Below are 14726 nucleotides of genomic sequence, written 5' to 3'. Positions count from 1 at the left end.
TAGGTACTTTAACTCCTCCACTTGGGGCAGGGTCTCCTCCCCAACCCGGAGATGGCATTCCACCCTTTTCCGGGCGAGAACCATGGACTCGGACTTGAAGGTGCTGATTCTCATTCCGGTCGCTTCACACTCGGCTGCGAACCGATCCAGCGAGAGCTGAAGATCCCGGTCAGATGAAGCCATCAGGACCACATCATCTGCAAAAAGCAGAGACCTAATCCCGCGGCCACCAAACCGGAACCCCTCAACGCCTTGACTGCGCCTAGAAATTCTGTCCATAAAAGTTATGAACAGAATGGGTTGACAAAGGACAGCCTTGGCGGGGTCCAACCCTCACTGGAAACGTGTTCGACTTACTGCCGGCTATGCGGACCAAGTTCTGACACTGATCATACAGGGAGCGGACCGCCACAATAAGACAGTCCGATACCCCATACTCTCTGAGCACTCCCCACAGGACTTCCCGAGGGACACGGTCGAATGCCTTCTCCAAGTCCACAAAGCACATGTAGACTGGTTGGGCAAACTCCCATGCACCCTCAAGAACCCTGCCGAGAGTATAGAGCTGGTCCACAGTTCCACGACCAGGACGAAAACCACACTGTTCCTCCTGAATCCGAGGTTCGACTATCCGACGTAGCCTCCTCTCCAGTACACCTGAATAAACCTTACCGGGAAGGCTGAGGATTGTGATCCCACGATAGTTGGAACACACCCTCCGGTCCCCCTTCTTAAAGAGAGGAACTACCACCCCGGTCTGCCAATCCAGAGAATGCTAACTGCTATATGCTATAACAGGGGTCACCAACCTTTTTGAAAGCAAGAGCTACTTCTTGGGTACTAATTAATGCAAAGGGCTACCAGTTTGATACACACTTAAATAAATTGCCAGAAATAGCTAGTTAGCTCAATTTACATTTAACTCTATGTTGTTATTAATAATTAATGATATTCATCTTTGTGGAAACGCTGATCATCTTAATGATTTCTCACAATCAATATATATTTTTGATGACATGTTTTAAATAGGTTCAAATCCAATCTGCACTTTGTGAGAATATATAACAAATTGGACCAAGCTATATTTCTAACAAAGACAAATCATTATTTCTTCTAGATTTTCCAGTACAAACATTTTAAAAGAAATTCAAAACACTTTGAAATAAGATTTAAAATTGATTCTACGGATTTTCTAGATTTGCCAGAATAATCTTTTTTGAATTTTAATCGTTAATAAGTTTGAAGAAACATTTCACAAATATTCTTCGTCGAAAAAACAGGAGCTAAAATGAAGAATTAAATTAAATGTATGTATTATTCTTTACAATAAAAAAAAAATACATTTACTTGAACATTGATTTAAATTGTCAGGAAAGAAGAGGAAGGAATTGAAAAGGTAAAAAGGTATATGTGTGAGATGCTTCTGATTAAGAGCTAGATAAATAAACTTTGATTTATTGACTATTGAATTCAAGTAAGAACTTGTAGCAAAGTACAAACGTGCTCATCACATATTTGCCAACCAAAGTATTCAATAAAGGTAAAAGTTAAACATTCTTTTATAAATATCATTCTTCACTTGTATATATTGCACACGTATGACATAAATAAGGCATAATAATTCATAATAAAAATGTGTTTTGTGTTGACATGTTTGGCTGTTAAGAACAATTAATTGGATTTACATTATTTCTGATAAAAAAAAAAATGACCGAAATACCATTGTAGTGTCATCTTTATATTTTCTAATTGGCCGCATGTCATTCATTTACACATGCTCACATTGACATTTATCATCTGTTCTCTGTATCATGTGTGGAAGAGTGATTGCTTTCATTACCTTTAATTTCCCTGAGGGCGTATGCCCACAAGATCAATAAACTTCTATCTAAACTAATTGAGACATACCGTATCTTTATTTTGGAGTCTTTCTTTTGCTTTTTATGTGCATGTAGGGGTGAAACGGTACGTGTATTTGTATTGAACCGTTTCGTTACGGGGGTTTCGGTTCGGTTCGGAGGTGTACCGAACGAGTTTCCACACGGACATATTCGGTAGCGCACCGCAAGTTGTGTAAACAATGCAGAGCGAGGCACAACTAGCAGCGACTGGGCTAGGACAAAATGCAAAAGCCAGAGCTGGAAGACCCTCCTGCCTCATTAACGTCTCCCCTTTGGGAATACTTTGGCTGCGCAGTGCGATACAACAATGGAGGACGGAGGTTTGCCGACATTGTTCTGCCACCTTTGAAGCGTCACCACCGCATTCAAGCAGCTTCTCCTCGGCGAGTCAGGCAGGGCTGAAGCAATAACAAATGTTTTTATAGCAGCAGATTTAAGACCATCCATCCATTTTCTACCGCTTGTCCCGTTCGGGGTTGCAGAGGGTTGCTGTATTGCATTAAAAACTAGATTTTGACCCACTTCTATGGTGGAAGAACAATAAGCCCATATATCCTCTTGGATATATGGGAGGTGGAATGGGTGTTGATTAACGTGGAACCCGACTTAAACAAGTTGAAAAACTTATTCCTAACAAAAGTCTCAATCAATCAATCAAAAAAAAGCACTGTATATGTAGAAAGGTTTTGTTAGGAAACCATTCTGAGCGTTATCTTATTTAGTTATTATTTTGATCTTTCTGTGTGGAGTTTGCATGTTCTCCCCGTGAATGCGTGGGTTCCCTCCGGGTACTCCGGCTTCCTCCCACTTCCAAAGACATGCACCTGGGGATAGGTTGATTGGCAACACTAAATTGGGCCTAGTGTGTGAATGTGAGTGTGAATGTTGTCTGTCTATCTGTGTTGGCCCTGCGATGAGGTTGCGACTTGTCCAGGGTGTACCCTGCCTTCCGCCCGATTGTAGCTGAGATAGGCGCTAGCGCCCCCCGCGACCCCGAAAGGGAATAAGCGGTTGAAAATGGATGGATGGATGGATGTTGAACACATAAACCCTGGCAATGGACCCTGTGTGTGTATGTTTGTTATGCCATTGTTTACAAATTTGTTAAATAAATAACTAAAAAATGTATATTTTGTTGTTTTCTGACTGTACGGAAAATGAACCGAACTGTGACCTCTATACCGTACGTACCGAACCGAAATTTTTGTGTACCGTTACACCTCTATGTGGATGAAACCTAAAATTTTGTATTTACAATGCACCCATAAAAAATAAATCAGGTCCATGGTGGCCGAAACCCAAACGGTCATTGCAAAGTGACACTGTAGCGCCAACAATTGAACAATGTATTTCAGGAACTGAATCTGATAAATAAGTATACTTTAACTGCACTACAAATGGTTTTAAGGCTACTGAACCCATTACTGTTGTGATGTGGTGTCCATGGTAGATTTTATCCCCGGAAAGCAATCAACAAACAGAATTTTAGCTAAACAGTAGGGGTGTAACGGTACGTGTATTTGTATTAAACCGTTTTGGTACGGGGGTGTACCGAACGAGTTTCTAAGCTAAAGTCTTAACAAGTTGCTTTGCTTCTTCTGCCTCTGTCTCAGCACCCAGCATTGTCCCACCCACACAACCATCTGATTGGTTACATATATAGCGGTAACAGCCAATCAGTAGTGCGTATTCAGAGCGCATGTAGTAAATGCTTCAGCGTCGAGCAGATAGGTGTTTAGCAGGTGAGCATAAGGCAGCGTACTCTGCCCAAATGATAATAGACACCTCCCAGTCAAATACTAGTAACATTACTATGAGGCCGTTGACCTTCTAGAAACTTAAACTGCAGCTCAGCTCGCTCGCAGTTCTGGCTTGAGGTGAAGGCTGATTAGCTTTTAGCGTAACGTTAGCTCTTTTTGCGGTGTGTGTGTGTGTGTGTGTTTTACCGACAGAAAAGCTTTGAATGGCATATTAAAACTAAGGTTTTACTACTTACGTATAAAATACTACACGGTCTAGCTCCATCCTATCTTGCCGATTGTATTGTACCATATGTCCCGGCAAGAAATCTGCGTTCAAAGGACCCCGGCTTATTAGTGATTCCCAAAGCCCAAAAAAAGTCTGCGGGCTATAGAGCGTTTTCCGTTCGGGCTCCAGTACTCTGGAATGCCCTCCCGGTAACAGTTCGAGATGCCACCTCAGTAGAAGCATTTAAGTCTCACCTTAAAACTCATTTGTATACTCTAGCCTTTAAATAGACTCCCATATTAGACCAGTTGATCTGCCGTTTCTTTTCTTTTTCTTCTATGTCCCACTTTCCCTTGTGGAGGGGGTCCGGTCCGATCCGGTGGCCATGTACTGCTTGCCTGTGTATCGGCTGGGGACATCTCTGGCTGGGGACATCTCTGCGCTGCTGATCCGCCTCCGCTTGTGATGGTTTCCTGCTGGCTCCGCTGTGAACAGGACTCTCGCTGCTGTGTTGGATCCGCTTTGGACTGGACTCTCGCGACTGTGTTGGATCCATTGTGGATTGAACTATCACAGTATCATGTTAGACCCGCTCGACATCCATTGCTTTCCTCCTCTCCAAGGTTCTCATAGTCATCATTGTCACCGATGTCCCACTGGGTGTGAGTTTTCCTTGCCCTTATGTGGGCCTACCGAGGATGTCGTAGTGGTTTGTGCAGCCCTTTGAGACACTAGTGATTTAGGGCTATATAAGTAAAGATTGATTGATACAGGCTTCCCCAATGCTGTGATAAATTAAGCATGATCAGTTGACTTGAAACTGTTTAATGTTGCACTTTTTATATGTAGAAGAAAAGTTTGGTCATTTTATTTAATCTGAGCAACAATTTGAGGCAGTTTAATGTTGATTAACTTAGGCAGAGTTATTATAGTGTTCCTAATGTTTGAAGGATAAAGCCATTGTTTACACATTTTGGTAAATAAATAACAAAAAAGTTAATATTTAGTTGTTTTCTTACTGCACCGAAAATGAACCGAACCGTGACCTCTAAACCGAGGTACGTACCGAACCGAAATTTTTGTGTACCGTTACACCCCTACTAAACAGCATTCGATGAGCAAGTCAACAAATTAAAAGTGGAGTTTGTGTGCCTGGCTAAAGAGTAAGACGGTCCATGAAATGCAACATAATTGTTTGTTCAGCTCTTTGTCTGCTGCACGCATGTTAGCGACTAAATGGGACCATTTGCCAAGGGTCTGATGATAGGACTACAAAGTCAACACCCGAGTTAAAGTAGAACTATTCTTCTGTTTATCAGTCGGGCAGTTGGCAGGCTATTTCAATTGTGAATAATGATATATTTAATCAAACGCAACAGAAAAAGTAGGCCATTAAAGGGGAACATTATCACCAAACCTATGCAAGCGTCAATATATACCTTGATGTTACAGAAAAAAAGACCATGTATTTTTTTCACCGATTTCCGAACTCTAAATGGGTGAATTTTGGCAAATTAAACGCCTTTCTGTTACCGGTCGTTTAGCGATGACGTCAGAATGTGACGTCACCGAGGTAACACACCCGCCATATTCATTTTCACATTAAAAACACCGGGTCTCAGCTCTGTTATTTCCCGTTTTTTCGACTATTTTTTGGAACCTTGGAGACATCATGCCTTGTCGGAGGGTGTAACAACACTAAAAGGGAGGGATTCAAGTTGCACCACTGGCAAGAAATCTGCCGCCAGACCCCCATTGAATATACCAAAGTGTCTTCACATTTTACCGGCGATGCTAAGACAGACATGGCACAGAGATGTATGGATAACCTGCAGCTGCATTTGTAACGATTAAGTCAACGAAATCACAAAGGTGAGTTTTGTTGATGTTGTTGACTTATGAGCTAATCAGACATATTTGGTCACGGCTTGACTGCCAGCTAATCGATGCTAACATCCTACGCTAATCGATGCTAACATGCTATGTACATTTGAAACTCGATACCCACATTTAATGCGAAACAAACACTTACCAATCGATTTAAGTTGCTCCAGTGTCACAAGATGCGAAAGTCCTGATCGTTTGGTCCGCACATTTTACCGGCGATGCTAATAAGGCAGCCATGCTATGGGCCACTTCATTAGGTACACCCATGTTATGGCCGAATAGTGTCAATAGCTATTCGCTCCATAGCTTCAATTTCTTCTTCAATTTCGTTTTCGCTATCTGCCTCCATACTCTGACCATCTGTATCAATACATGTGTAATCTGTTGAATCGCTTAAGCCGCTGAAATCAGAGTCTGAATCCGAGCTAATGTCGCTATATCTTGCTGTGGTAACCGCCATGTTGTTTGTATTGGCAGCACTGTATGACGTCACAGGGAAATGGACGGTGGATTTACGAATAGCGAAATTCAGGCACTTTAAAGCTTTTTTTAGGGATATTCCGAGCGGTGTAAAATTTTGAAAAAAACTTCGAAAAATAAAACAAGCCACTGGGAACTGATTTTTATTGTTTTTAACCCTTTTGAAATTGTGATAATGTTCCCCTTTAAAATAGAAAATACTACGGCAAAACCCAGCTAGACAGGGAGTGAGTTCCAGGGTAGTGATGCAGCTGAAGAGAAGGCTCAGTGCCTCGTGGTACGAAGCCTGGTGTGAGGAAACTGGACGAGACAATCCGGGCGAATGTTCAGGAAGTAAGAAGTTTTTGTAGGTAAGTTGGTGCCAATCTAGTAACACACTTATGAGGAAGCATTAACATTTTGTAATTGATCTGCAAAGAGGCAGCAAGCCAGTGCAGTGATTTTAGGATGGGAGTGAAATTTAACATCTCTCATTAAGATTCTGGCTGCTCTGTTTTGAAAGAACTGCAGTGTTTCAATGTCCTTGTCAGGAATTGAACGAAGACACCCTTGCCAGCAGTCCAGCCTTGAGAAGATGAAGGCATGGCTCTGCATCTGGGACACTTCGAAGAGGGTAGGGTTTGAAGATAGAGGAACAAGGTCTGGTATTGGTGTTTTATGTGGTGGTTAATAGTCAGTTGCGGATCAAACCAGACCTTAGTGACGGCGGAGTAGACAGGGATGACCTTCCTGATCCACAGGAAGATTGCAGACAGGTGTCCTTGTGATTTTGAAAGGGGACTTGTTGACTCTAACTAGGATAGCCAAAAATGCTTAAACATACAAGTCGATAACATGCAAAAAATACATTGATACCTGCTTCCTTTAGTACCAACAAACACATACTGTTAGCATACTTGGTCTGTTTTATGCATCTTTAGTCATCCCATGGCTGTGACTCGGCACTTACTACGACATATTCATCATCATTCTTATTATTAGTACTACTACAACTACCGTATTTTTCGGACTAGAGGTCTCAGTTCTTTTCATAGTTCGGCCGGGGGTGCGACTTATGTGTGAAATTATTAACATTACCGTAAAATATCAAATAATATAATTTATCTAATTCGCGGAAGAGACGAAGAAAATGTCAGCAATCGTCACATACACTTCAACCAATAAGAATATGGCGGGGGAGGGTCATGGCAGAAGTGCATTGTGGGTCATGGAATGCTAACTGCTATATGCTATATCAGGGGTCACCAACCTTTTTGAAAGCAAGAGCTACTTCTTGGGTACTGATTAATGCGAAGGGCTACCAGTTTGATACACACTTAAATAAATTGCCAGAAATAGCCAATTTGCTCAATTTACCTTTAACTCTATGTTATTATTAATAATTAATGATATTTATCTTTGTGGAAACACTGATCATCTTAATGATTTCTCACAATCAATATATATTTTTGATGACATGTTTTAAATAGGTTCAAATCCAATCTGCACTTTGTTAGAATATATAACAAATTGGACCAAGCTATATTTCTGACAAAGACAAATCATTATTTCTTCTAGATTTTCCAGAACAAAAACTTTAAAAGAAATTCAAAAGACTTTGAAATAAGATTTAAATTTGATTCTATGGATTTTTTAGATTTGCCAGAATAATCTTTTTTGAATTTTAATCGTTAATAAGTTTGAAGAAATATTTCAAAAATATTCCTCGTCGCAAAAACAGAAGCTAAAATTAAGAATTAAATTAAAATGTATTTATTATTCTTTACAATAAAAAAAAATACATTTACTTGAACATTGATTTAAACTGTCAGGAAAGAAGAGGAAGAAATTTAAAAGATAAAAAGGTGTATGTGTTTAAAAATCCTAAAATCATTTTTAAGGTTGTATTTTTTCTCTAAAATTGTCTTTCTGAAAGTTATAAGAAGCAAAGTAAAAAATAGATGAATTTATTTAAACAAGTGAAGACCAAATCTTTAAAAAATGTTCTTGGATTTTGAAATTCTATTCGAGTTTTGTCTCTCTTAGAATTAAAAATGTCGAGCAAAGCGAGGCCAGCTTGCTAGTAAATAAATAAAATCTAAAAAATAGAGGCAGCTCACTGGTAAGTGCTGCTATTTGAGCTATTTTTAGAACAGGCCAGCGGGCGACTCATCTGGTCCTTACAGGCGACCTGGTGCGCGTTGGTGACCCCTGTTCTATATGCTATGCCGTAGCTATTAAGATGGATCATTTCATGGTTGGCGGTAACTTATAAAAATTGTGAAGGGCTGAACAAAAATGGCACGGAAAAGGAAATCATGTAGTGCAGATTACAAGCTGGACGTAGTGAAATGCGGCAGAAAACGACAAGAGGAAGCGGCGCATACCTTTGGAGTTGGCAGAGTTGTTTAGAAGCGACATCGACGAAGAAAATTTCATGGGATTTATGGATTAGGAGTGAGAGATAGTTTGGTAAAGGTATAGCATGTTCTATATGTTATAGTTATTTGAATGACTCTTACCATAATATGTTAGGTTAACATAGCAGTTGCTTATTTATGCCTCATATAACCTACACTTATTCAGCCTGTTGTTCACTATTCTTTATTTATTTTAAATTGCCTTTCAAATGTCTATTCTTGCTGTTGGGTTTTATCAAATAAATTTCACCCAAAAAATGCGACTTATACTCCGGTGCGACTTATATACGGCAGGTGCGTCTTATACTCAGGAGCGACTTAAGTGTGAAATTATTAACACATTACCGTAAAATATCAAGTAATATTATTTATCTCATTGACGTAAGAGACTAGACGTATAAGATTTCATGGGATTTATGGATTAGGAGTGAGAGATAGTTTGGTAAAGGTATAGCATGTTCTATATGTTCTAGTTATTTGAATGACTCTTACCATAATATGTTAGGTTAACATAGCAGTTGCTTATTTATGCCTCATATAACCTACACTTATTCAGCCTGTTGTTCACTATTCTTTATTTATTTTAAATGGCCTTTCAAATGTCTATTCTTGCTGTTGGCTTTTATCAAATAAATTTCACCAAAAAATGCGACTTATACTCCAGTGCGACTTATATACGACAGGTGCGACTTATACTCAGGAGCGACTTAAGTGTGAAATTATTAACACATTACCGTAAAATATCAAGTAATATTATTTATCTCATTGACGTAAGAGACTAGACGTATAAGATTTCATGGGATTTATGGATTAGGAGTGAGAGATAGTTTGGTAAAGGTATAGCATGTTCTATATGTTCTAGTTATTTGAATGACTCTTACCATAATATGTTAGGTTAACATAGCAGTTGCTTCTTTATGCCTCATATAACCTAAACTTATTCAGCCTGTTGTTCACTATTCTTTATTTAGTTTAAATTGCCTTTCAAATGTCTATTCTTGCTGTTGGCTTTTATCAAATAAATTTCACCCAAAAAATGCGACTTATACTCCGGTGCGACTTATATACGGCAGGTGCGACTTATACTCAGGAGCGACTTAAGTGTGAAATTATTAACACATTACCGTAAAATATCAAGTAATATTATTTATCTCATTGACGTAAGAGACTAGACGTATAAGATTTCATGGGATTTATGGATTAGGAGTGAGAGATAGTTTGGTAAAGGTATAGCATGTTCTATATGTTCTAGTTATTTGAATGACTCTTACCATAATATGTTAGGTTAACATAGCAGTTGCTTATTTATGCCTCATATAACCTACACTTATTCAGCCTGTTGTTCACTATTCTTTATTTATTTTAAATTGCCTTTCAAATGTCTATTCTTGCTGTTGGGTTTTATCAAATAAATTTCACCAAAAAATGCGACTTATACTCCAGTGCGACTTATATACGGCAGGTGCGACTTATACTCGGGAGTGACTTATACTCTGAAAAATACGGTAGACGTGAAAACAAAGAAAACACATTGAATGAGAAGGTGTGTCCAAAATTTTGGCCTGTACTGCACATGCGATCCGTCCTCAAAGTGAACGCTCCCGCACTTAGGTCGCATTCATCCAACCAGAACATCATCAAAAAGCAATAAAGATCAAAATTATTTGCCTAAATCGACAGTTACAAAATAAACAGTGGACAACGAAGCAGTAAACGGATGAAAATAATCATCATCATCTGAAATACCAAATGATTAAATGACTTTCATTTCCAAACAGTAGCAGGCTAAAAAAAAGGGTTTATAGGTTGCCGGGCGTGTTTTGAGAAGGTTTTCCTTCCTTGATGCCCCTGTGCAAATGCAACGTGATCAACGAGGGGTGAATGAGTTTGACGTCAACAGATGTTCCTCACACACATCATCTGTGTTTCGGCAGCTGTGGCATCTGTAAGAAGAACCAAGACCAGCATCTGCTGGTGCTGTGTGACACCTGCAAACTCTACTACCACTTAGGATGCCTGGAGCCACCACTGACACGCATGCCTAAGAAGACCAAGAACAGCTACTGGTGAGAGAAGCCACCATCTTTACATCCCACACCTCACAGGGGTAAATACAGTAGGAGCAACCTACCCAAGGTCTTGGTGTCCACAAAGATGTTGACCCCAATATTGCCCAGGTTTCCCTATGCTGTTATGTTTTTTTCCTCCTTCCATCCATCCATCATCTTCCGCTTATCCGAGGTCGGGTCGCGGGGGCAGCAGCCTAAGCAGGGAAACCCAGACTTCCCTCTCCCCAGCCACTTCGTCTAGCTCTTCCCAGGGGATTCCGAGGCGTTCCCAGGCCAGCTGGGAGACATAGTCTTCCCAACGTGTCCTGGGTCTTCCCCGTGGCCTCCTACCGGCTAGACGTGCCCTAAACACCTCCCTAGGGAGGCGTTCGGGTGGCATCCTGACCAGATGCTCGAACCACCTCATCTGGCTCCTCTCGATGTGGAGGAGCAGCGGCTTTACTTTAAGTTCCTCCCGGATGACAGAGTTCTCACCCTATCTCTAAGGGAGAGACCCGCCACACGGCGGAGGAAACTCATTTGGGCCGCTTGTACCCGTGATCTTATCCTTTCGGTCATGACCCAAAGCTCATGACCATAGGTGAGGATGGGAACGTAGATCGACCAGTAAATTGAGAGCTTTGCCTTCCGGCTCAGCTCCTTCTTCCTTGGGCGCTAGGAATTCACTGGGGAGCCAAGGGGGCGCCAGCCTGCAAAAGTTTGGGAACCATTGCTGTAGAGTTTTGTCAACCAAGACAGCCCCACAGCATCCAGAGCCTTAAGGAACTCCGGGCGGAACTTTTTTCCTTCTTAATTATGCATTTTCAGCCGTTGCGACGTATACTCTGGAGCGATTTATAATCTGAAAAATACGGTACTTGGACATGGGCGATAAATTAATTGTATTGATAAATGGTATTTTTTTTAAGGCTCATTCCAAAAATTCAAATAAAACTTTAGTCTTCTCCTCTTGCTCCAGAACATTTTTGCTTCTGTAGCTTCTGTGCTCCCATCCGTTATTGAGAAAGTGGCCTAACGAGTGCTCCCCTTCCAAGTGCACAGGTTAAAAATCCTGAACTCTATGATCCTAACAGACCAGAGCACAAACTTCACCTTCAAACGGATGCCGCTGTTTCACAAGCAACTTCCATCAGACCGTGACCCATCATCAAAAACCTGGCCCCTCATGTAACAACAGTTGCTTGGCTTTCCAAACATAAACGGACATACCATCGAATCCAGAAAAAGCGGCCACAGGCGCATAAGCGGCTTGGCACGCCCGGACCAGACCGCCTGATAAATATGCAAATCATATTGAAAATAGCCAATGTGCTTCAGCTCGGCACGGTCTGACTGCCACTGCCGTGTCTCCCAGATCTGAACAGAAAAAAAATTGCCGGGCTTCAGGAAAAAGATGAAGAAGATGGATGTTCATCGCCAAAACAGAAGAGCGTTTGAAAAGATAATCGCTGCAACAGGCTCTGCGTGTCCCTCCTTTGATGTCTACGTCAGTTTTGATTAGGGGTGGGCAAATTAATGCGTTAATTACGAGTTAACTCATCAATCTATTAACGCCGACAATTATTTTATCGCACATTTGCGTATGTTGTTTACATGCTTTTATTTTGTTAACGCCTTTTCTTAACAAGATGGCGTGGAGGGGCTCTTGGTAAAGATGGAACATTTGGCAAAAATACCGGACAATTCTGCGAATTTCATGGCTGGTTTACAGTGTGGTCACTCCGGGATCACTTACGACCGCCAGACAATTCTGGATGTGGATAGATCGGGCCGTTTTGGACTGAATGAGGCGTGCTTGCTAGACCGGCTAGCTAGCATGGGAATACTTTGCCGGCTACATCCAGCGGCCTGTGAAGCAGCGGAGTATATGTGTTGTCTGTCTATTTATGAATAATGCAGACCAGGAGTGTTGGCTGAGTTCTTAACGTTTGCTTTCGGAGCGTGCATATAGATAGGTAGATAGTACTTTATTGATTCCTTCAGGAAAATTAAAATTCCAGCAGCAGTGTACAGAGTTGAGATCAATTTAAAAAGAAGTAAAAAGTAAATAATGGGGGTTTAAAAGGAAACAAAATAGAGAAATATTACAAAAAGAATAAAAACAATGGGAATAACAATATAACAGTAAAATAAGAATATAACAAGACAAAGTAGGCAGTAGTGACCATGTTATGAAAACGTATTGCACTGTTAATGTTTTGCATCCCCTGTCATCCTAATACCCCCCGTCCCCCGTCCCAGAGAGGAGTTGTACAGTCTAATGGCGTGTGGGACAAAGGAGTTTTTGAGTCTATTAGTCCTGCACTTGGGATGAAGCAGTCTAGCACTGAACAGGCTCCCCTGGCTACTGATACTAAAAGTATGCAGAGGGTGACTGGCATCATCCAGGATGCTCACTAGTTTGTCAACAGTCCTCTTCTCTGCCACCGTCACCAGTGAGTCCAGTTTCATTCCGATTGTAGAACCGGCCCGCCTGATCAGTTTCTCAAGTCTGGAGCTGTCCTTCTTAGATGTACTGCCCCCCCCCAGCACACTACCATGTAGAACAGAACACTGGCAACCACAGAATGGTAGTACATCCACAGGAGTTTTCTACAAATGTTGAAGGAGTGCAGTCTCCTGAGGAAGTACAGCCTGCTCTGTCCTTTCTTGTACTTGTGGTCCGTGTTAACAGTCCAGTCCAGCTTATTGTCCAAACATACAAGATGCCGTCATGGCGACACAACCTATACCGGGCTACCGCGCATGCTCGTCACTCCTGTTGCATGCTGGGCAGGGTAGTCCTTTTATTCCCTGGCTCATAACATCACAATATAGTACCATGTATATGATGCGTTCAGTTTATCAAAGCACCAAGCAAACAATCGGAAAATTCCCATCATATCAATTCCTAGATATGGTCATAATTATTTTAAGTGCACTACGCAGAATAAACACAACATTATTAATATTGCTAGTAAGGATAATTTGATCAAAAATTCCCTAAAACAGCCCCCCTGATAAAAAAAAATGTTTCTGCTGTTACCTCAGAAATTGCCTGTTCAGATGTTATGATTGTGGCTCAGAGATTTGTATGTAGATTATATTTATTTTCCATAACAAACAGGATAACTTAAATACCCTGGCAGTGGCAATAAGCTTAAATGTTTGTATTTACATTTTTGGAGTTGATTTTCATAAAATATGCTATTTAACTGCTACTGTTTAACAAGGACTGATTTAAATTGTGTTTGCACAACAAATGTTTTGGCGCTTTTGTTCATGTGGGAGAATATTCCAATAAAAGGTGCACTACACACTACTTTTGAATTCATTATTGGGCTTTGCGTATACAATGCAGTTAATCGCGATTAATCAGAGAAATAGTGCGATTAACTTCGATTAAAAATTTTAATCGTTGCCCACCCCTAGTTTTGATACATCTCTACTTTGCCGTGAAAAAGGGTGTGTGTACGCAAGACAGACTATCTCCGATGTTCCACTTAGGAACACAGGGAGCACCAACTTTTCAAAGATTGATGGACAATGTCCTTCAAGATTGTGAGCAGTAAAATTCAGCATATCTTGATTATGTTGTGATCTTCAGCAGAACCTGGGCGGAACATGTCCAGCACCTAAAGTAAGTCCTTGGAAAGATCCAGGCAACAAGACTGACATTAAGGACTAAAAATGAACAGCAGCACATGTAATTGGATGCCAAAGAAAACATGTTACATTTGCTACCGTTTGGGAAAATGGTGAACCAAGTGGAAGTAATTCTAAACTGTCCTTGCACCAACTATGGACTGGACTCTCACTATATTATGTTAGATCTACTGCGGACTGGACTCTCACACTATTATGTTAAATTCACTATGGACTGGACTCTCACACTATTATGCTAGATCCACTATGGACTGGACTCTCACTATTATGTTAGATCCACAATGGACTGGACTCTCACGATATTATGTTAGATCCACTATGGACTGGACTCTCACACTATTATGTTAGATCCACTATGGACTGGAATCTCACACTAT

General features: G+C 40.8%; 1 protein-coding gene across 7 annotated transcripts in view; it reads right to left on the bottom strand.

Annotated features, from left to right (window-relative positions):
• Nucleotides 1–14726, bottom strand: part of phf14 (PHD finger protein 14) — a 149039-nt gene that overhangs the window by 122021 nt on the left and 12292 nt on the right. The window lies entirely within an intron of this gene.

Source organism: Nerophis ophidion, linkage group LG21, assembly GCF_033978795.1.
Source record: "Nerophis ophidion isolate RoL-2023_Sa linkage group LG21, RoL_Noph_v1.0, whole genome shotgun sequence".
NCBI lineage: Eukaryota > Metazoa > Chordata > Actinopteri > Syngnathiformes > Syngnathidae > Nerophis > Nerophis ophidion.
This window is presented reverse-complemented; position numbering and strand designations above follow the sequence as displayed.